The sequence below is a fragment of the Pimephales promelas genome, chromosome 16 (assembly GCF_988280905.1).
Source record: "Pimephales promelas chromosome 16, fPimPro1.hap1.1, whole genome shotgun sequence".
In the NCBI taxonomy this organism is placed as follows: domain Eukaryota; kingdom Metazoa; phylum Chordata; class Actinopteri; order Cypriniformes; family Leuciscidae; genus Pimephales; species Pimephales promelas.
The window spans coordinates 5,161,090-5,178,072 of NC_142784.1; the positions used below are offsets into that span (position 1 = coordinate 5,161,090).

Consider the following 16,983-nt stretch of genomic DNA (forward strand, 5'->3'; position numbering starts at 1 on the left):
AATGTCAATGTAGTTGAAAGGCTTCAAAATGTTGTCTGTTTTGTTTACTACTACATTTGCTTACCAAAACCTCTTGGCTCTTGCACACAAGGACTGGCAGTCACCACAGAGTGGTGCCAGACTTCCTTTCTCTTCCCGCTGCTTAGATGGTCTTTGCAGCTCTTGTGAATGGAGCTCCATAAACATGTTTGATGTGGGTTCTAGGAGTCCAGCTGAACATGGTTGGCCAATAATCACAGAGGCTGGCTGGCCACCCCCCACGCAGTTGTCAACAAACTAGTTTATGCTGTCCAAGGCCTGGTCCACGATTTGCATCTTTTTTGTGCACAGGCTGGCAGGCGCTGTGGCTTAGTTGGTTAAAGCGCCTGTCTAGTAAACAGGAGATCCTGGGTTCGAATCCCAGTGGTGCCTTTGACTGTGCCCTTCTGTTTCGCAAGGCCTTGAACCCTCGCAATTCTTTGCTTTTATGAGAACTGACCACAAACGGTGAAACTGAGGCTTCCTTTGCAATTGCTTCCACTTGCAAACCATCCCTGAGCTGTTGTTGAAGGACAGTGTCCCAAGATAACAAATCATAGCATCAAGGCGCCGTGGCTTAGTTGGTCAAAGCGCCTGTCTTGTAAACAGGAGATCCTGGGTTCGAATCCCAGCGGTGCCTCTATCCAGCTAGCTTTGCTCTTTGGGATTGTTCTTGGACAGAGAGCCTTGAGACCTTGAATCCAGTTTAAATTGTGCAGAGGCTAGAGCACCTGTCTTTTCTGCCCGCAGAGTGAAAAGCATTACATTGTTGGAAATGCCCAGATGAAAAACCATCAAGTGGCCCAACCACATAATCATGTGGGCTCTGTGGCGCAATGGATAGCGCATTGGACTTCTAGATTGCAAAATGAGGACATTCAAAGGTTGTGGGTTCGAGTCCCACCAGAGTCGTACCTTTAGCCCTTTTGTCAACCCCATACTGTACAGTGTTGCCCTCAGTTAACAGAAAGCTTTTGAGGCCTCTTGTTCTCAACGTGTTCATTTCAAATAATGTCAATGTAGTTGAAAGGCTTCAAAATGTTGTCTGTTTTGTTTACTACTACATTTGCTTACCAAAACCTCTTGGCTCTTGCACACAAGGACTGGCAGTCACCACAGAGTGGTGCCAGACTTCCTTTCTCTTCCCGCTGCTTAGATGGTCTTTGCAGCTCTTGTGAATGGAGCTCCATAAACATGTTTGATGTGGGTTCTAGGAGTCCAGCTGAACATGGTTGGCCAATAATCACAGAGGCTGGCTGGCCACCCCCCACGCAGTTGTCAACAAACTAGTTTATGCTGTCCAAGGCCTGGTCCACGATTTGCATCTTTTTTGTGCACAGGCTGGCAGGCGCTGTGGCTTAGTTGGTTAAAGCGCCTGTCTAGTAAACAGGAGATCCTGGGTTCGAATCCCAGCGGTGCCTTTGACTGTGTCCTTCTGTTTCGCAAGGCCTTGAACCCTCGCAATTCTTTGCTTTTCTGAGAACTGACCACAAACGGTGAAACTGAGGCTTGCTTTGCAATTTCTTCCACTTGCAAACCATCCCTGAGCTGTTGTTGAAGGACAGTGTCCCAAGATAACAAATCATAGCATCAAGGCGCCGTGGCTTAGTTGGTCAAAGCGCCTGTCTTGTAAACAGGAGGTCCTGGGTTCGAATCCCAACGGTGCCTCTATCCAGCTGACTTTGTTCTTTGGGATTGTTCTTGGACAGAGAGACTTTGAATTCAGTTTAAATTGTGCAGAGGCTAGAGCACCTGTCTTTTCTGCCCGCAGAGTGAAAAGCATTACAGTGTTGGGAATGCCCAGATGAAAAACCATCAAGTGGCCCAACCACACAATCATGTGGGTTCTCTGGCGCAATTGATAGCGCATTGGACTTCTAGATTGCAAAATGAGGGCATTCAAAGGTTGTGGGTTCGAGTCCCACCAGAGTCGTACCTTTAGCCGTTTTGTCAACCCCATACTGTACAGTGTTGCCCTCAGTTAACAGAAAGCTTTTGAGGCCTCTTGTTCTCAACGTGTTCATTTCAAATAATGTCAATGTAGTTGAAAGGCTTCAAAATGTTGTCTGTTTTGTTTACTACTACATTTGCTTACCAAAATCTCTTGGCTCTTGCACACAAGGACTGGCAGTCACCACAGAGTGGTGCCAGACTTCCTTTCTCTTCCCGCTGCTTAGATGGTCTTTGCAGCTCTTGTGAATGGAGCTCCATAAACATGTTTGATGTGGGTTCTAGGAGTCCAGCTGAACATGGTTGGCCAATAATCACAGAGGCTGGCTGGCCACCCCCCACGCAGTTGTCAACAAACTAGTTTATGCTGTCCAAGGCCTGGTCCACGATTTGCATCTTTTTGTGCACAGGCTGGCAGGCGCTGTGGCTTAGTTGGTTAAAGCGCCTGTCTAGTAAACAGGAGATCCTGGGTTCGAATCCCAGCGGTGCCTTTGACTGTGCCCTTCTGTTTCGCAAGGCCTTGAACCCTCGTAATTCTTTGCTTTTCTGATAACTGACCACAAACGGTGAAACTGAGGCTTGCTTTGCAATTTCTTCCACTTGCAAACCATCCCTGAGCTGTTGTTGAAGGACAGTGTCCCAGGATAACAAATCATAGCATCAAAGCGCCGTGGCTTAGTTGGTCAAAGCGCCTGTCTTGTAAACAGGAGGTCCTGGGTTCGAATCCCAATGGTGCCTCTATCCAGCTGACTTTGTTCTTTGGGATTGTTCTTGGACAGAGAGACTTTGAATTCAGTTTAAATTGTGCAGAGGCTAGAGCACCTGTCTTTTCTGCCCGCAGAGTGAAAAGCATTACAGTGTTGGGAATGCCCAGATGAAAAACCATCAAGTGGCCCAACCACACAATCATGTGGGTTCTCTGGCGCAATTGATAGCGCATTGGACTTCTAGATTGCAAAATGTGGGCATTCAAAGGTTGTGGGTTCGAGTCCCACCAGATACGTACCTTTAGCCCTTTTGTCAACCCCATACTGTACAGTGTTGCCCTCAGTTAACAGAAAGCTTTTGAGGCCTCTTGTTCTCAACGTGTTCATTTCAAATAATGTCAATGTAGTTGAAAGGCTTCAAAATGTTGTCTGTTTTGTTTACTACTACATTTGCTTACCAAAACCTCTTGGCTCTTGCACACAAGGACTGGCAGTCACCACAGAGTGGTGCCAGACTTCCTTTCTCTTCCCGCTGCTTAGATGGTCTTTGCAGCTCTTGTGAATGGAGCTCCATAAACATGTTTGATGTGGGTTCTAGGAGTCCAGCTGAACATGGTTGGCCAATAATCACAGAGGCTGGCTGGCCACCCCCCACGCAGTTGTCAACAAACTAGTTTATGCTGTCCAAGGCCTGGTCCACGATTTGCATCTTTTTTGTGCACAGGCTGGCAGGCGCTGTGGCTTAGTTGGTTAAAGCGCCTGTCTAGTAAACAGGAGATCCTGGGTTCGAATCCCAGTGGTGCCTTTGACTGTGCCCTTCTGTTTCGCAAGGCCTTGAACCCTCGCAATTCTTTGCTTTTCTGAGAACTGACCACAAACGGTGAAACTGAGGCTTCCTTTGCAATTGCTTCCACTTGCAAACCATCCCTGAGCTGTTGTTGAAGGACAGTGTCCCAAGATAACAAATCATAGCATCAAGGTGCCGTGGCTTAGTTGGTCAAAGCGCCTGTCTTGTAAACAGGAGATCGTGGGCTCGAATCCCAGCGGTGCCTCTATCCAGCTAACTTTGCTCTTTGGGATTGTTCTTGGACAGAGAGCCTTGAGACCTTGAATCCAGTTTAAATTGTGCAGAGGCTAGAGCACCTGTCTTTTATGCCCGCAGAGTGAAAAGCATTACAGTGTTGGAAATGCCCAGATGAAAAACCATCAAGTGGCCCAACCACATAATCATGTGGGCTCTGTGGCGCAATGGATAGCGCATTGGACTTCTAGATTGCAAAATGAGGACATTCAAAGGTTGTGGGTTCGAGTCGTACCTTTAGCCCTTTTGTCAACCCCATACTGTACAGTGTTGCCCTCAGTTAACAGAAAGCTTTTGAGGCCTCTTGTTTTCAACGTGTTCATTTCAAATAATGTCAATGTAGTTGAAAGGCTTCAAAATGTTGTCTGTTTTGTTTACTACTACATTTGCTTACCAAAACCTCTTGGCTCTTGCACACATGGACTGGCAGTCACCACAGAGTGGTGCCAGACTTCCTTTCTCTTCCCGCTGCTTAGATGGTCTTTGCAGCTGTTGTGAATGGAGCTCCATAAACATGTTTGTTGTGGGTTCTAGGAGTCCTGCTGAACATGGTTGGCCAATAATCACAGAGGCTGGCTGGCCACCCCATAGTTTATGCTGTCCAAGGCCTGGTCCACGATTAGCATCTTTTTTGTGCACATGCTGGCAGGCGCTGTGGCTTAGTTGGTTAAAGCGCCTGTCTCGTAAACAGGAGATCCTGGGTTCAAATCCCAGCGGTGCCTTTGACTGTGCCCTTCTGTTTCGCAAGGCCTTGAACCCTTGCAATTCTTTGCTTTTCTGAGAACTGACCGCAAACTGTGAAACTGAGGCTTCCTTTGCAATTGTTTCCACTTGCAAACCATCCCTGAGCTGTTGTTGAAGGACAGTGTCCCAAGATAACAAATCATAGCATCAAGGCGCCGTGGCTTAGTTGGTCAAAGCGCCTGTCTTGTAAACAGGAGATCCTGGGTTCGAATCCCAGCGGTGCCTCTATCCAGCTGACTTTGCTCTTTGGGATTGTTCTTGGACAGAGAGCCTTAAGACCTTGAATCCAGTTTAAATTTGTGCAGAGGCTAGAGCACCTGTCTTTTCTGCCCGCAGAGTGAAAAGCATTACAGTGTTGGAAATGCCCAGATGAAAAACCATCAAGTGGCCCAACCACATAATCATGTGGGCTCTGTGGCGCAATGGATAGCGCATTGGACTTCTAGATTGCAAAATGAGGACATTCAAAGGTTGTGGGTTCGAGTCCCACCAGAGTCGTACCTTTAGCCCTTTTGTCAACCCCATACTGTACAGTGTTGCCCTCAGTTAACAGAAAGCTTTTGAGGCCTCTTGTTCTCAACGTGTTCATTTCAAATAATGTCAATGTAGTTGAAAGGCTTCAAAATGTTGTCTGTTTTGTTTACTACTACATTTGCTTACCAAAACCTCTTGGCTCTTGCACACAAGGACTGGCAGTCACCACAGAGTGGTGCCAGACTTCCTTTCTCTTCCTGCTGCTTAGATGGTCTTTGCAGCTCTTGTGAATGGAGCTCCATAAACATGTTTGATGTGGGTTCTAGGAGTCCAGCTGAACATGGTTGGCCAATAATCACAGAGGCTGGCTGGCCACCCCCCACGCAGTTGTCAACAAACTAGTTTATGCTGTCCAAGGCCTGGTCCACGATTTGCATCTTTTTTGTGCACAGGCTGGCAGGCGCTGTGGCTTAGTTGGTTAAAGCGCCTGTCTAGTAAACAGGAGATCCTGGGTTCGAATCCCAGCGGTGCCTTTGACTGTGCCCTTCTGTTTCGCAAGGCCTTGAACCCTCGCAATTCTTTGCTTTTCTGAGAACTGACCACAAACGGTGAAACTGAGGCTTCCTTTGCAATTGCTTCCACTTGCAAACCATCCCTGAGCTGTTGTTGAAGGACAGTGTCCCAAGATAACAAATCATAGCATCAAGGCGCCGTGGCTTAGTTGGTCAAAGCGCCTGTCTTGTAAACAGGAGATCCTGGGTTCGAATCCCAGCGGTGCCTCTATCCAGCTGACTTTGCTCTTTGGGATTGTTCTTGGACAGACAGCCTTGAGACCTTGAATCCAGTTTAAATTTGTGCAGAGGCTAGAGCACCTGTCTTTTCTGCCCGCAGAGTGAAAAGCATTACAGTGTTGGAAATGCCCAGATGAAAAACCATCAAGTGGCCCAACCACATAATCATGTGGGCTCTGTGGCGCAATGGATAGCGCATTGGACTTCTAGATTGCAAAATGAGGACATTCAAAGGTTGTGGGTTCGAGTCCCACCAGAGTCGTACCTTTAGCCCTTTTGTCAACCCCATACTGTACAGTGTTGCCCTCAGTTAACAGAAAGCTTTTGAGGCCTCTTGTTCTCAACGTGTTCATTTCAAATAATGTCAATGTAGTTGAAAGGCTTCAAAATGTTGTCTGTTTTGTTTACTACTACATTTGCTTACCAAAACCTCTTGGCTCTTGCACACAAGGACTGGCAGTCACCACAGAGTGGTGCCAGACTTCCTTTCTCTTCCTGCTGCTTAGATGGTCTTTGCAGCTCTTGTGAATGGAGCTCCATAAACATGTTTGATGTGGGTTCTAGGAGTCCAGCTGAACATGGTTGGCCAATAATCACAGAGGCTGGCTGGCCACCCCCCACGCAGTTGTCAACAAACTAGTTTATGCTGTCCAAGGCCTGGTCCACGATTTGCATCTTTTTTGTGCACAGGCTGGCAGGCGCTGTGGCTTAGTTGGTTAAAGCGCCTGTCTAGTAAACAGGAGATCCTGGGTTCGAATCCCAGTGGTGCCTTTGACTGTGCCCTTCTGTTTCGCAAGGCCTTGAACCCTCGCAATTCTTTGCTTTTCTGAGAACTGACCACAAACGGTGAAACTGAGGCTTCCTTTGCAATTGCTTCCACTTGCAAACCATCCCTGAGCTGTTGTTGAAGGACAGTGTCCCAAGATAACAAATCATAGCATCAAGGCGCCGTGGCTTAGTTGGTCAAAGCGCCTGTCTTGTAAACAGGAGATCCTGGGTTCGAATCCCAGCGGTGCCTCTATCCAGCTAGCTTTGCTCTTTGGGATTGTTCTTGGACAGAGAGCCTTGAGACCTTGAATCCAGTTTAAATTGTGCAGAGGCTAGAGCACCTGTCTTTTCTGCCCGCAGAGTGAAAAGCATTACATTGTTGGAAATGCCCAGATGAAAAACCATCAAGTGGCCCAACCACATAATCATGTGGGCTCTGTGGCGCAATGGATAGCGCATTGGACTTCTAGATTGCAAAATGAGGGCATTCAAAGGTTGTGGGTTCGAGTCCCACCAGAGTCGTACCTTTAGCCCTTTTGTCAACCCCATACTGTACAGTGTTGCCCTCAGTTAACAGAAAGCTTTTGAGGCCTCTTGTTCTCAACGTGTTCATTTCAAATAATGTCAATGTAGTTGAAAGGCTTCAAAATGTTGTCTGTTTTGTTTACTACTACATTTGCTTACCAAAACCTCTTGGCTCTTGCACACAAGGACTGGCAGTCACCACAGAGTGGTGCCAGACTTCCTTTCTCTTCCCGCTGCTTAGATGGTCTTTGCAGCTCTTGTGAATGGAGCTCCATAAACATGTTTGATGTGGGTTCTAGGAGTCCAGCTGAACATGGTTGGCCAATAATCACAGAGGCTGGCTGGCCACCCCCCACGCAGTTGTCAACAAACTAGTTTATGCTGTCCAAGGCCTGGTCCACGATTTGCATCTTTTTTGTGCATAGGCTGGCAGGCGCTGTGGCTTAGTTGGTTAAAGCGCCTGTCTCGTAAACAGGAGATCCTGGGTTCGAATCCCAGCGGTGCCTTTGACTGTGCCCTTCTGTTTCGCAAGGCCTTGAACCCTCGCAATTCTTTGCTTTTCTGAGAACTGACCACAAACGGTGAAACTGAGGCTTGCTTTGCAATTTCTTCCACTTGCAAACCATCCCTGAGCTGTTGTTGAAGGACAGTGTCCCAAGATAACAAATCATAGCATCAAGGCGCCGTGGCTTAGTTGGTCAAAGCGCCTGTCTTGTAAACAGGAGATCCTGGGTTCGAATCCCAGCGGTGCCTCTATCCAGCTAACTTTGCTTTTTGGGATTGTTCTTGGACAGAGAGCCTTGAGACCTTGAATCCAGTTTAAATTGTGCAGAGGCTAGAGCACCTGTCTTTTCTGCCCGCAGAGTGAAAAGCATTACAGTGTTGGAAATGCCCAGATGAAAAAACATCAAGTGGCCCAACCACATAATCATGTGGGTTCTGTGGCGCAATGGATAGCGCATTGGACTTCTAGATTGCAAAATGAGGGCATTCAAAGGTTGTGGGTTCGAGTCCCACCAGAGTCGTACCTTTAGCCCTTTTGTCAACCCCTTTTGAGGCCTCTTGTTCTCAACGTGTTCATTTCAAATAATGTCAATGAAGTTGAAAGGCTTCAAAATGTTGTCTGTTTTGTTTACTACTACATTTGCTTACCAAAACCTCTTGGCTCTTGCACACAAGGACTGGCAGTCACCACAGAGTGGTGCCAGACTTCCTTTCTCTTCCCGCTGCTTAGATGGTCTTTGCAGCTCTTGTGAATGGAGCTCCATAAACATGTTTGATGTGGGTTCTAGGAGTCCAGCTGAACATGGTTGGCCAATAATCACAGAGGCTGGCTGGCCACCCCCCACGCAGTTGTCACAAACTAGTTTATGCTGTCCAAGGCCTGGTCCACGATTTGCATCTTTTTTGTGCACAGGCTGGCAGGCGCTGTGGCTTAGTTGGTTAAAGCGCCTGTCTAGTAAACAGGAGATCCTGGGTTCGAATCCCAGTGGTGCCTTTGACTGTGCCCTTCTGTTTCGCAAGGCCTTGAACCCTCGCAATTCTTTGCTTTTCTGAGAACTGACCACAAACGGTGAAACTGAGGCTTCCTTTGCAATTGCTTCCACTTGCAAACCATCCCTGAGCTGTTGTTGAAGGACAGTGTCCCAAGATAACAAATCATAGCATCAAGGTGCCGTGGCTTAGTTGGTCAAAGCGCCTGTCTTGTAAACAGGAGATCGTGGGCTCGAATCCCAGCGGTGCCTCTATCCAGCTAACTTTGCTCTTTGGGATTGTTCTTGGACAGAGAGCCTTGAGACCTTGAATCCAGTTTAAATTGTGCAGAGGCTAGAGCACCTGTCTTTTCTGCCCGCAGAGTGAAAAGCATTACAGTGTTGGAAATGCCCAGATGAAAAACCATCAAGTGGCCCAACCACATAATCATGTGGGCTCTGTGGCGCAATGGATAGCGCATTGGACTTCTAGATTGCAAAATGAGGACATTCAAAGGTTGTGGGTTCGAGTCGTACCTTTAGCCCTTTTGTCAACCCCATACTGTACAGTGTTGCCCTCAGTTAACAGAAAGCTTTTGAGGCCTCTTGTTTTCAACGTGTTCATTTCAAATAATGTCAATGTAGTTGAAAGGCTTCAAAATGTTGTCTGTTTTGTTTTGTCTACATTTGCTTACCAAAACCTCTTGGCTCTTGCACACATGGACTGGCAGTCACCACAGAGTGGTGCCAGACTTCCTTTCTCTTCCCGCTGCTTAGATGGTCTTTGCAGCTGTTGTGAATGGAGCTCCATAAACATGTTTGTTGTGGGTTCTAGGAGTCCTGCTGAACATGGTTGGCCAATAATCACAGAGGCTGGCTGGCCACCCCATAGTTTATGCTGTCCAAGGCCTGGTCCACGATTTGCATCTTTTTTGTGCACATGCTGGCAGGCGCTGTGGCTTAGTTGGTTAAAGCGCCTGTCTCGTAAACAGGAGATCCTGGGTTCAAATCCCAGCGGTGCCTTTGACTGTGCCCTTCTGTTTCGCAAGGCCTTGAACCCTTGCAATTCTTTGCTTTTCTGAGAACTGACCGCAAACTGTGAAACTGAGGCTTCCTTTGCAATTGTTTCCACTTGCAAACCATCCCTGAGCTGTTGTTGAAGGACAGTGTCCCAAGATAACAAATCATAGCATCAAGGCGCCGTGGCTTAGTTGGTCAAAGCGCCTGTCTTGTAAACAGGAGATCCTGGGTTCGAATCCCAGCGGTGCCTCTATCCAGCTGACTTTGCTCTTTGGGATTGTTCTTGGACAGAGAGCCTTGAGACCTTGAATCCAGTTTAAATTTGTGCAGAGGCTAGAGCACCTGTCTTTTCTGCCCGCAGAGTGAAAAGCATTACAGTGTTGGAAATGCCCAGATGAAAAACCATCAAGTGGCCCAACCACATAATCATGTGGGCTCTGTGGCGCAATGGATAGCGCATTGGACTTCTAGATTGCAAAATGAGGACATTCAAAGGTTGTGGGTTCGAGTCCCACCAGAGTCGTACCTTTAGCCCTTTTGTCAACCCCATACTGTACAGTGTTGCCCTCAGTTAACAGAAAGCTTTTGAGGCCTCTTGTTCTCAACGTGTTCATTTCAAATAATGTCAATGTAGTTGAAAGGCTTCAAAATGTTGTCTGTTTTGTTTACTACTACATTTGCTTACCAAAACCTCTTGGCTCTTGCACACAAGGACTGGCAGTCACCACAGAGTGGTGCCAGACTTCCTTTCTCTTCCCGCTGCTTAGATGGTCTTTGCAGCTCTTGTGAATGGAGCTCCATAAACATGTTTGATGTGGGTTCTAGGAGTCCAGCTGAACATGGTTGGCCAATAATCACAGAGGCTGGCTGGCCACCCCCCACGCAGTTGTCAACAAACTAGTTTATGCTGTCCAAGGCCTGGTCCACGATTTGCATCTTTTTTGTGCATAGGCTGGCAGGCGCTGTGGCTTAGTTGGTTAAAGCGCCTGTCTCGTAAACAGGAGATCCTGGGTTCAAATCCCAGCGGTGCCTTTGACTGTGCCCTTCTGTTTCGCAAGGCCTTGAACCCTCGCAATTCTTTGCTTTTCTGAGAACTGACCGCAAACTGTGAAACTGAGGCTTCCTTTGCAATTGTTTCCACTTGCAAACCATCCCTGAGCTGTTGTTGAAGGACAGTGTCCCAAGATAACAAATCATAGCATCAAGGCGCCGTGGCTTAGTTGGTCAAAGCGCCTGTCTTGTAAACAGGAGATCCTGGGTTCGAATCCCAGCGGTGCCTCTATCCAGCTAACTTTGCTTTTTGGGATTGTTCTTGGACAGAGAGCCTTGAGACCTTGAATCCAGTTTAAATTGTGCAGAGGCTAGAGCACCTGTCTTTTCTGCCCGCAGAGTGAAAAGCATTACAGTGTTGGAAATGCCCAGATGAAAAAACATCAAGTGGCCCAACCAGATAATCATGTGGGTTCTGTGGCGCAATGGATAGCGCATTGGACTTCTAGATTGCAAAATGAGGGCATTCAAAGGTTGTGGGTTCGAGTCCCACCAGAGTCGTACCTTTAGCCCTTTTGTCAACCCCTTTTGAGGCCTCTTGTTCTCAACGTGTTCATTTCAAATAATGTCAATGAAGTTGAAAGGCTTCAAAATGTTGTCTGTTTTGTTTACTACTACATTTGCTTACCAAAACCTCTTGGCTCTTGCACACAAGGACTGGCAGTCACCACAGAGTGGTGCCAGACTTCCTTTCTCTTCCCGCTGCTTAGATGGTCTTTGCAGCTCTTGTGAATGGAGCTCCATAAACATGTTTGATGTGGGTTCTAGGAGTCCAGCTGAACATGGTTGGCCAATAATCACAGAGGCTGGCTGGCCACCCCCCACGCAGTTGTCACAAACTAGTTTATGCTGTCCAAGGCCTGGTCCACGATTTGCATCTTTTTTGTGCACAGGCTGGCAGGCGCTGTGGCTTAGTTGGTTAAAGCGCCTGTCTAGTAAACAGGAGATCCTGGGTTCGAATCCCAGTGGTGCCTTTGACTGTGCCCTTCTGTTTCGCAAGGCCTTGAACCCTCGCAATTCTTTGCTTTTCTGAGAACTGACCACAAACGGTGAAACTGAGGCTTCCTTTGCAATTGCTTCCACTTGCAAACCATCCCTGAGCTGTTGTTGAAGGACAGTGTCCCAAGATAACAAATCATAGCATCAAGGTGCCGTGGCTTAGTTGGTCAAAGCGCCTGTCTTGTAAACAGGAGATCGTGGGCTCGAATCCCAGCGGTGCCTCTATCCAGCTAACTTTGCTCTTTGGGATTGTTCTTGGACAGAGAGCCTTGAGACCTTGAATCCAGTTTAAATTGTGCAGAGGCTAGAGCACCTGTCTTTTCTGCCCGCAGAGTGAAAAGCATTACAGTGTTGGAAATGCCCAGATGAAAAACCATCAAGTGGCCCAACCACATAATCATGTGGGCTCTGTGGCGCAATGGATAGCGCATTGGACTTCTAGATTGCAAAATGAGGACATTCAAAGGTTGTGGGTTCGAGTCGTACCTTTAGCCCTTTTGTCAACCCCATACTGTACAGTGTTGCCCTCAGTTAACAGAAAGCTTTTGAGGCCTCTTGTTTTCAACGTGTTCATTTCAAATAATGTCAATGTAGTTGAAAGGCTTCAAAATGTTGTCTGTTTTGTTTACTACTACATTTGCTTACCAAAACCTCTTGGCTCTTGCACACATGGACTGGCAGTCACCACAGAGTGGTGCCAGACTTCCTTTCTCTTCCCGCTGCTTAGATGGTCTTTGCAGCTCTTGTGAATGGAGCTCCATAAACATGTTTGATGTGGGTTCTAGGAGTCCAGCTGAACATGGTTGGCCAATAATCACAGAGGCTGGCTGGCCACCCCCCACGCAGTTGTCAACAAACTAGTTTATGCTGTCCAAGGCCTGCTCCACGATTTGCATCTTTTTTGTGCACAGGCTGGCAGGCGCTGTGGCTTAGTTGGTTAAAGCGCCTGTCTAGTAAACAGGAGATCCTGGGTTCGAATCCCAGTGGTGCCTTTGACTGTGCCCTTCTGTTTCGCAAGGCCTTGAACCCTCGCAATTCTTTGCTTTTCTGAGAACTGACCACAAACGGTGAAACTGAGGCTTCCTTTGCAATTGCTTCCACTTGCAAACCATCCCTGAGCTGTTGTTGAAGGACAGTGTCCCAAGATAACAAATCATAGCATCAAGGCGCCGTGGCTTAGTTGGTCAAAGCGCCTGTCTTGTAAACAGGAGATCCTGGGTTCGAATCCCAGCGGTGCCTCTATCCAGCTAGCTTTGCTCTTTGGGATTGTTCTTGGACAGAGAGCCTTGAGACCTTGAATCCAGTTTAAATTGTGCAGAGGCTAGAGCACCTGTCTTTTCTGCCCGCAGAGTGAAAAGCATTACATTGTTGGAAATGCCCAGATGAAAAACCATCAAGTGGCCCAACCACATAATCATGTGGGCTCTGTGGCGCAATGGATAGCGCATTGGACTTCTAGATTGCAAAATGAGGGCATTCAAAGGTTGTGGGTTCGAGTCCCACCAGAGTCGTACCTTTAGCCCTTTTGTCAACCCCATACTGTACAGTGTTGCCCTCAGTTAACAGAAAGCTTTTGAGGCCTCTTGTTCTCAACGTGTTCATTTCAAATAATGTCAATGTAGTTGAAAGGCTTCAAAATGTTGTCTGTTTTGTTTACTACTACATTTGCTTACCAAAACCTCTTGGCTCTTGCACACAAGGACTGGCAGTCACCACAGAGTGGTGCCAGACTTCCTTTCTCTTCCCGCTGCTTAGATGGTCTTTGCAGCTCTTGTGAATGGAGCTCCATAAACATGTTTGATGTGGGTTCTAGGAGTCCAGCTGAACATGGTTGGCCAATAATCACAGAGGCTGGCTGGCCACCCCCCATGCAGTTGTCAACAAACTAGTTTATGCTGTCCAAGGCCTGGTCCACGATTTGCATCTTTTTTGTGCACAGGCTGGCAGGCGCTGTGGCTTAGTTGGTTAAAGCGCCTGTCTAGTAAACAGGAGATCCTGGGTTCGAATCCCAGTGGTGCCTTTGACTGTGCCCTTCTGTTTCGCAAGGCCTTGAACCCTCGCAATTCTTTGCTTTTCTGAGAACTGACCACAAACGGTGAAACTGATTCTTCCTTTGCAATTGCTTCCACTTGCAAACCATCCCTGAGCTGTTGTTGAAGGACAGTGTCCCAAGATAACAAATCATAGCATCAAGGCGCCGTGGCTTAGTTGGTCAAAGCGCCTGTCTTGTAAACAGGAGATCCTGGGTTCGAATCCCAGCGGTGCCTCTATCCAGCTAGCTTTGCTCTTTGGGATTGTTCTTGGACAGAGAGCCTTGAGACCTTGAATCCAGTTTAAATTGTGCAGAGGCTAGAGCACCTGTCTTTTCTGCCCGCAGAGTGAAAAGCATTACATTGTTGGAAATGCCCAGATGAAAAACCATCAAGTGGCCCAACAACATAGTCATGTGGGCTCTGTGGTGCAATGGATAGCGCATTGGACTTCTAGATTGCAAAATGAGGGCATTCAAAGGTTGTGGGTTCGAGTCCCACCAGAGTCGTACCTTTAGCCCTTTTGTCAACCCCATACTGTACAGTGTTGCCCTCAGTTAACAGAAAGCTTTTGAGGCCTCTTGTTCTCAACGTGTTCATTTCAAATAATGTCAATGTAGTTGAAAGGCTTCAAAATGTTGTCTGTTTTGTTTACTACTACATTTGCTTACCAAAACCTCTTGGCTCTTGCACACAAGGACTGGCAGTCACCACAGAGTGGTGCCAGACTTCCTTTCTCTTCCCGCTGCTTAGATGGTCTTTGCAGCTCTTGTGAATGGAGCTCCATAAACATGTTTGATGTGGGTTCTAGGAGTCCAGCTGAACATGGTTGGCCAATAATCACAGAGGCTGGCTGGCCACCCCCCACACAGTTGTCAACAAACTAGTTTATGCTGTCCAAGGCCTGGTCCACGATTTGCATCTTTTTTGTGCACAGGCTGGCAGGTGCTGTGGCTTAGTTGGTTAAAGCGCCTGTCTCGTAAACAGGAGATCCTGGGTTCAAATCGCAGCGGTGCCTTTGACTCTGCCCTTCTGTTTCGCAAGGCCTTGAACCCTTGCAATTCTTTGCTTTTCTGAGAACTGACCGCAAACTGTGAAACTGAGGCTTCCTTTGCAATTGTTTCCACTTGCAAACCATCCCTGAGCTGTTGTTGAAGGACAGTGTCCCAAGATAACAAATCATAGCATCAAGGCGCCGTGGCTTAGTTGGTCAAAGCGCCTGTCTTGTAAACAGGAGATCCTGGGTTCGAATCCCAGCGGTGCCTCTATCCAGCTGACTTTGCTCTTTGGGATTGTTCTTGGACAGAGAGCCTTGAGACCTTGAATCCAGTTTAAATTTGTGCAGAGGCTAGAGCACCTGTCTTTTCTGCCCGCAGAGTGAAAAGCATTACAGTGTTGGAAATGCCCAGATGAAAAACCATCAAGTGGCCCAACCACATAATCATGTGGGCTCTGTGGCGCAATGGATAGCGCATTGGACTTCTAGATTGCAAAATGAGGACATTCAAAGGTTATGGGTTCGAGTCCCACCAGAGTCGTACCTTTAGCCCTTTTGTCAACCCCATACTGTACAGTGTTGCCCTCAGTTAACAGAAAGCTTTTGAGGCCTCTTGTTCTCAACGTGTTCATTTCAAATAATGTCAATGTAGTTGAAAGGCTTCAAAATGTTGTCTGTTTTGTTTACTACTACATTTGCTTACCAAAACCTCTTGGCTCTTGCACACAAGGACTGGCAGTCACCACAGAGTGGTGCCAGACTTCCTTTCTCTTCCCGCTGCTTAGATGGTCTTTGCAGCTCTTGTGAATGGAGCTCCATAAACATGTTTGATGTGGGTTCTAGGAGTCCAGCTGAACATGGTTGGCCAATAATCACAGAGGCTGGCTGGCCACCCCCCACGCAGTTGTCAACAAACTAGTTTATGCTGTCTAAGGCCTGGTCCACGATTTGCATCTTTTTTGTGCACAGGCTGGCAGGCGCTGTGGCTTAGTTGGTTAAAGCGCCTGTCTAGTAAACAGGAGATCCTGGGTTCGAATCCCAGTGGTCCCTTTGACTGTGCCCTTCTGTTTCGCAAGGCCTTGAACCCTCGCAATTCTTTGCTTTTCTGAGAACTGACCACAAACGGTGAAACTGAGGCTTCCTTTGCAATTGCTTCCACTTGCAAACCATCCCTGAGCTGTTGTTGAAGGACAGTGTCCCAAGATAACAAATCATAGCATCAAGGCGCCGTGGCTTAGTTGGTCAAAGCGCCTGTCTTGTAAACAGGAGATCCTGAGTTCGAATCCCAGCGGTGCCTCTATCCAGCTAGCTTTGCTCTTTGGGATTGTTCTTGGACAGAGAGCCTTGAGACCTTGAATCCAGTTTAAATTGTGCAGAGGCTAGAGCACCTGTCTTTTCTGCCCGCAGAGTGAAAAGCATTACATTGTTGGAAATGCCCAGATGAAAAACCATCAAGTGGCCCAACCACATAATCATGTGGGCTCTGTGGCGCAATGGATAGCGCATTGGACTTCTAGATTGCAAAATGAGGGCATTCAAAGGTTGTGGGTTCGAGTCCCACCAGAGTCGTACCTTTAGCCCTTTTGTCAACCCCATACTGTACAGTGTTGCCCTCAGTTAACAGAAAGCTTTTGAGGCCTCTTGTTCTCAACGTGTTCATTTCAAATAATGTCAATGTAGTTGAAAGGCTTCAAAATGTTGTCTGTTTTGTTTACTACTACATTTGCTTACCAAAACCTCTTGGCTCTTGCACACAAGGACTGGCAGTCACCACAGAGTGGTGCCAGACTTCCTTTCTCTTCCCGCTGCTTAGATGGTCTTTGCAGCTCTTGTGAATGGAGCTCCATAAACATGTTTGATGTGGGTTCTAGGAGTCCAGCTGAACATGGTTGGCCAATAATCACAGAGGCTGGCTGGCCACCCCCCACGCAGTTGTCAACAAACTAGTTTATGCTGTCCAAGGCCTGGTCCACGATTTGCATCTTTTTTGTGCACAGGCTGGCAGGCGCTGTGGCTTAGTTGGTTAAAGCGCCTGTCTAGTAAACAGGAGATCCTGGGTTCGAATCCCAGTGGTGCCTTTGACTGTGCCCTTCTGTTTCGCAAGGCCTTGAACCCTCGCAATTCTTTGCTTTTCTGAGAACTGACCACAAACGGTGAAACTGAGGCTTCCTTTGCAATTGTTTCCACTTGCAAACCATCCCTGAGCTGTTGTTGAAGGACAGTGTCCCAAGATAACAAATCATAGCATCAAGGCGCCGTGGCTTAGTTGGTCAAAGCGCCTGTCTTGTAAACAGGAGATCCTGGGTTCGAATCCCAGCGGTGCCTCTATCCAGCTGACTTTGCTCTTTGGGATTGTT

The 16,983-nt window shown here is 47.5% G+C and overlaps 45 non-coding genes across 45 annotated transcripts; all 45 read left to right on the forward strand.

Moving 5' to 3' along the window:
• The first annotated feature begins 337 nt into the window (after positions 1 to 337).
• On the forward strand, positions 338 to 411 carry trnat-agu (transfer RNA threonine (anticodon AGU)). Its single transcript has one exon. It is a non-coding gene; the product is annotated as a tRNA-Thr (tRNA).
• A 173-nt stretch (positions 412 to 584) lies between these two features.
• Positions 585 to 658, forward strand: trnat-ugu (transfer RNA threonine (anticodon UGU)). Its single transcript has one exon. It is a non-coding gene; the product is annotated as a tRNA-Thr (tRNA).
• Positions 659 to 840: 182 nt separating this feature from the next.
• Positions 841 to 930, forward strand: trnar-ucu (transfer RNA arginine (anticodon UCU)). The gene is given in 2 exon segments: positions 841 to 877; positions 895 to 930. It is a non-coding gene; the product is annotated as a tRNA-Arg (tRNA).
• A 435-nt stretch (positions 931 to 1,365) lies between these two features.
• On the forward strand, positions 1,366 to 1,439 carry trnat-agu (transfer RNA threonine (anticodon AGU)). The gene has a single exon. It is a non-coding gene; the product is annotated as a tRNA-Thr (tRNA).
• Positions 1,440 to 1,612: 173 nt separating this feature from the next.
• Positions 1,613 to 1,686, forward strand: trnat-ugu (transfer RNA threonine (anticodon UGU)). The gene has a single exon. It is a non-coding gene; the product is annotated as a tRNA-Thr (tRNA).
• A 699-nt stretch (positions 1,687 to 2,385) lies between these two features.
• trnat-agu (transfer RNA threonine (anticodon AGU)) lies at positions 2,386 to 2,459 on the forward strand. The gene has a single exon. It is a non-coding gene; the product is annotated as a tRNA-Thr (tRNA).
• Positions 2,460 to 2,632: 173 nt separating this feature from the next.
• On the forward strand, positions 2,633 to 2,706 carry trnat-ugu (transfer RNA threonine (anticodon UGU)). The gene has a single exon. It is a non-coding gene; the product is annotated as a tRNA-Thr (tRNA).
• A 700-nt stretch (positions 2,707 to 3,406) lies between these two features.
• trnat-agu (transfer RNA threonine (anticodon AGU)) lies at positions 3,407 to 3,480 on the forward strand. Its single transcript has one exon. It is a non-coding gene; the product is annotated as a tRNA-Thr (tRNA).
• Positions 3,481 to 3,653: 173 nt separating this feature from the next.
• trnat-ugu (transfer RNA threonine (anticodon UGU)) lies at positions 3,654 to 3,727 on the forward strand. The gene has a single exon. It is a non-coding gene; the product is annotated as a tRNA-Thr (tRNA).
• A 677-nt stretch (positions 3,728 to 4,404) lies between these two features.
• trnat-cgu (transfer RNA threonine (anticodon CGU)) lies at positions 4,405 to 4,478 on the forward strand. The gene has a single exon. It is a non-coding gene; the product is annotated as a tRNA-Thr (tRNA).
• Positions 4,479 to 4,651: 173 nt separating this feature from the next.
• trnat-ugu (transfer RNA threonine (anticodon UGU)) lies at positions 4,652 to 4,725 on the forward strand. Its single transcript has one exon. It is a non-coding gene; the product is annotated as a tRNA-Thr (tRNA).
• A 183-nt stretch (positions 4,726 to 4,908) lies between these two features.
• trnar-ucu (transfer RNA arginine (anticodon UCU)) lies at positions 4,909 to 4,998 on the forward strand. The gene is given in 2 exon segments: positions 4,909 to 4,945; positions 4,963 to 4,998. It is a non-coding gene; the product is annotated as a tRNA-Arg (tRNA).
• A 435-nt stretch (positions 4,999 to 5,433) lies between these two features.
• On the forward strand, positions 5,434 to 5,507 carry trnat-agu (transfer RNA threonine (anticodon AGU)). Its single transcript has one exon. It is a non-coding gene; the product is annotated as a tRNA-Thr (tRNA).
• Positions 5,508 to 5,680: 173 nt separating this feature from the next.
• Positions 5,681 to 5,754, forward strand: trnat-ugu (transfer RNA threonine (anticodon UGU)). Its single transcript has one exon. It is a non-coding gene; the product is annotated as a tRNA-Thr (tRNA).
• Positions 5,755 to 5,937: 183 nt separating this feature from the next.
• Positions 5,938 to 6,027, forward strand: trnar-ucu (transfer RNA arginine (anticodon UCU)). The gene is given in 2 exon segments: positions 5,938 to 5,974; positions 5,992 to 6,027. It is a non-coding gene; the product is annotated as a tRNA-Arg (tRNA).
• A 435-nt stretch (positions 6,028 to 6,462) lies between these two features.
• On the forward strand, positions 6,463 to 6,536 carry trnat-agu (transfer RNA threonine (anticodon AGU)). Its single transcript has one exon. It is a non-coding gene; the product is annotated as a tRNA-Thr (tRNA).
• A 173-nt stretch (positions 6,537 to 6,709) lies between these two features.
• Positions 6,710 to 6,783, forward strand: trnat-ugu (transfer RNA threonine (anticodon UGU)). Its single transcript has one exon. It is a non-coding gene; the product is annotated as a tRNA-Thr (tRNA).
• A 182-nt stretch (positions 6,784 to 6,965) lies between these two features.
• trnar-ucu (transfer RNA arginine (anticodon UCU)) lies at positions 6,966 to 7,055 on the forward strand. The gene is given in 2 exon segments: positions 6,966 to 7,002; positions 7,020 to 7,055. It is a non-coding gene; the product is annotated as a tRNA-Arg (tRNA).
• A 435-nt stretch (positions 7,056 to 7,490) lies between these two features.
• Positions 7,491 to 7,564, forward strand: trnat-cgu (transfer RNA threonine (anticodon CGU)). The gene has a single exon. It is a non-coding gene; the product is annotated as a tRNA-Thr (tRNA).
• A 173-nt stretch (positions 7,565 to 7,737) lies between these two features.
• trnat-ugu (transfer RNA threonine (anticodon UGU)) lies at positions 7,738 to 7,811 on the forward strand. Its single transcript has one exon. It is a non-coding gene; the product is annotated as a tRNA-Thr (tRNA).
• Positions 7,812 to 7,993: 182 nt separating this feature from the next.
• trnar-ucu (transfer RNA arginine (anticodon UCU)) lies at positions 7,994 to 8,083 on the forward strand. The gene is given in 2 exon segments: positions 7,994 to 8,030; positions 8,048 to 8,083. It is a non-coding gene; the product is annotated as a tRNA-Arg (tRNA).
• Positions 8,084 to 8,482: 399 nt separating this feature from the next.
• trnat-agu (transfer RNA threonine (anticodon AGU)) lies at positions 8,483 to 8,556 on the forward strand. The gene has a single exon. It is a non-coding gene; the product is annotated as a tRNA-Thr (tRNA).
• A 173-nt stretch (positions 8,557 to 8,729) lies between these two features.
• Positions 8,730 to 8,803, forward strand: trnat-ugu (transfer RNA threonine (anticodon UGU)). The gene has a single exon. It is a non-coding gene; the product is annotated as a tRNA-Thr (tRNA).
• Positions 8,804 to 9,479: 676 nt separating this feature from the next.
• On the forward strand, positions 9,480 to 9,553 carry trnat-cgu (transfer RNA threonine (anticodon CGU)). Its single transcript has one exon. It is a non-coding gene; the product is annotated as a tRNA-Thr (tRNA).
• A 173-nt stretch (positions 9,554 to 9,726) lies between these two features.
• On the forward strand, positions 9,727 to 9,800 carry trnat-ugu (transfer RNA threonine (anticodon UGU)). The gene has a single exon. It is a non-coding gene; the product is annotated as a tRNA-Thr (tRNA).
• Positions 9,801 to 9,983: 183 nt separating this feature from the next.
• trnar-ucu (transfer RNA arginine (anticodon UCU)) lies at positions 9,984 to 10,073 on the forward strand. The gene is given in 2 exon segments: positions 9,984 to 10,020; positions 10,038 to 10,073. It is a non-coding gene; the product is annotated as a tRNA-Arg (tRNA).
• Positions 10,074 to 10,508: 435 nt separating this feature from the next.
• Positions 10,509 to 10,582, forward strand: trnat-cgu (transfer RNA threonine (anticodon CGU)). The gene has a single exon. It is a non-coding gene; the product is annotated as a tRNA-Thr (tRNA).
• Positions 10,583 to 10,755: 173 nt separating this feature from the next.
• trnat-ugu (transfer RNA threonine (anticodon UGU)) lies at positions 10,756 to 10,829 on the forward strand. The gene has a single exon. It is a non-coding gene; the product is annotated as a tRNA-Thr (tRNA).
• A 182-nt stretch (positions 10,830 to 11,011) lies between these two features.
• Positions 11,012 to 11,101, forward strand: trnar-ucu (transfer RNA arginine (anticodon UCU)). Its single transcript is given in 2 exon segments — positions 11,012 to 11,048; positions 11,066 to 11,101. It is a non-coding gene; the product is annotated as a tRNA-Arg (tRNA).
• Positions 11,102 to 11,500: 399 nt separating this feature from the next.
• trnat-agu (transfer RNA threonine (anticodon AGU)) lies at positions 11,501 to 11,574 on the forward strand. Its single transcript has one exon. It is a non-coding gene; the product is annotated as a tRNA-Thr (tRNA).
• Positions 11,575 to 11,747: 173 nt separating this feature from the next.
• trnat-ugu (transfer RNA threonine (anticodon UGU)) lies at positions 11,748 to 11,821 on the forward strand. Its single transcript has one exon. It is a non-coding gene; the product is annotated as a tRNA-Thr (tRNA).
• A 696-nt stretch (positions 11,822 to 12,517) lies between these two features.
• On the forward strand, positions 12,518 to 12,591 carry trnat-agu (transfer RNA threonine (anticodon AGU)). The gene has a single exon. It is a non-coding gene; the product is annotated as a tRNA-Thr (tRNA).
• A 173-nt stretch (positions 12,592 to 12,764) lies between these two features.
• trnat-ugu (transfer RNA threonine (anticodon UGU)) lies at positions 12,765 to 12,838 on the forward strand. The gene has a single exon. It is a non-coding gene; the product is annotated as a tRNA-Thr (tRNA).
• A 182-nt stretch (positions 12,839 to 13,020) lies between these two features.
• On the forward strand, positions 13,021 to 13,110 carry trnar-ucu (transfer RNA arginine (anticodon UCU)). Its single transcript is given in 2 exon segments — positions 13,021 to 13,057; positions 13,075 to 13,110. It is a non-coding gene; the product is annotated as a tRNA-Arg (tRNA).
• A 435-nt stretch (positions 13,111 to 13,545) lies between these two features.
• trnat-agu (transfer RNA threonine (anticodon AGU)) lies at positions 13,546 to 13,619 on the forward strand. The gene has a single exon. It is a non-coding gene; the product is annotated as a tRNA-Thr (tRNA).
• Positions 13,620 to 13,792: 173 nt separating this feature from the next.
• On the forward strand, positions 13,793 to 13,866 carry trnat-ugu (transfer RNA threonine (anticodon UGU)). The gene has a single exon. It is a non-coding gene; the product is annotated as a tRNA-Thr (tRNA).
• Positions 13,867 to 14,048: 182 nt separating this feature from the next.
• On the forward strand, positions 14,049 to 14,138 carry trnar-ucu (transfer RNA arginine (anticodon UCU)). The gene is given in 2 exon segments: positions 14,049 to 14,085; positions 14,103 to 14,138. It is a non-coding gene; the product is annotated as a tRNA-Arg (tRNA).
• A 435-nt stretch (positions 14,139 to 14,573) lies between these two features.
• Positions 14,574 to 14,647, forward strand: trnat-cgu (transfer RNA threonine (anticodon CGU)). The gene has a single exon. It is a non-coding gene; the product is annotated as a tRNA-Thr (tRNA).
• A 173-nt stretch (positions 14,648 to 14,820) lies between these two features.
• On the forward strand, positions 14,821 to 14,894 carry trnat-ugu (transfer RNA threonine (anticodon UGU)). Its single transcript has one exon. It is a non-coding gene; the product is annotated as a tRNA-Thr (tRNA).
• Positions 14,895 to 15,077: 183 nt separating this feature from the next.
• trnar-ucu (transfer RNA arginine (anticodon UCU)) lies at positions 15,078 to 15,167 on the forward strand. Its single transcript is given in 2 exon segments — positions 15,078 to 15,114; positions 15,132 to 15,167. It is a non-coding gene; the product is annotated as a tRNA-Arg (tRNA).
• Positions 15,168 to 15,602: 435 nt separating this feature from the next.
• On the forward strand, positions 15,603 to 15,676 carry trnat-agu (transfer RNA threonine (anticodon AGU)). The gene has a single exon. It is a non-coding gene; the product is annotated as a tRNA-Thr (tRNA).
• A 173-nt stretch (positions 15,677 to 15,849) lies between these two features.
• Positions 15,850 to 15,923, forward strand: trnat-ugu (transfer RNA threonine (anticodon UGU)). Its single transcript has one exon. It is a non-coding gene; the product is annotated as a tRNA-Thr (tRNA).
• A 182-nt stretch (positions 15,924 to 16,105) lies between these two features.
• Positions 16,106 to 16,195, forward strand: trnar-ucu (transfer RNA arginine (anticodon UCU)). The gene is given in 2 exon segments: positions 16,106 to 16,142; positions 16,160 to 16,195. It is a non-coding gene; the product is annotated as a tRNA-Arg (tRNA).
• Positions 16,196 to 16,630: 435 nt separating this feature from the next.
• trnat-agu (transfer RNA threonine (anticodon AGU)) lies at positions 16,631 to 16,704 on the forward strand. The gene has a single exon. It is a non-coding gene; the product is annotated as a tRNA-Thr (tRNA).
• Positions 16,705 to 16,877: 173 nt separating this feature from the next.
• trnat-ugu (transfer RNA threonine (anticodon UGU)) lies at positions 16,878 to 16,951 on the forward strand. Its single transcript has one exon. It is a non-coding gene; the product is annotated as a tRNA-Thr (tRNA).
• Positions 16,952 to 16,983: the final 32 nt, after the last annotated feature.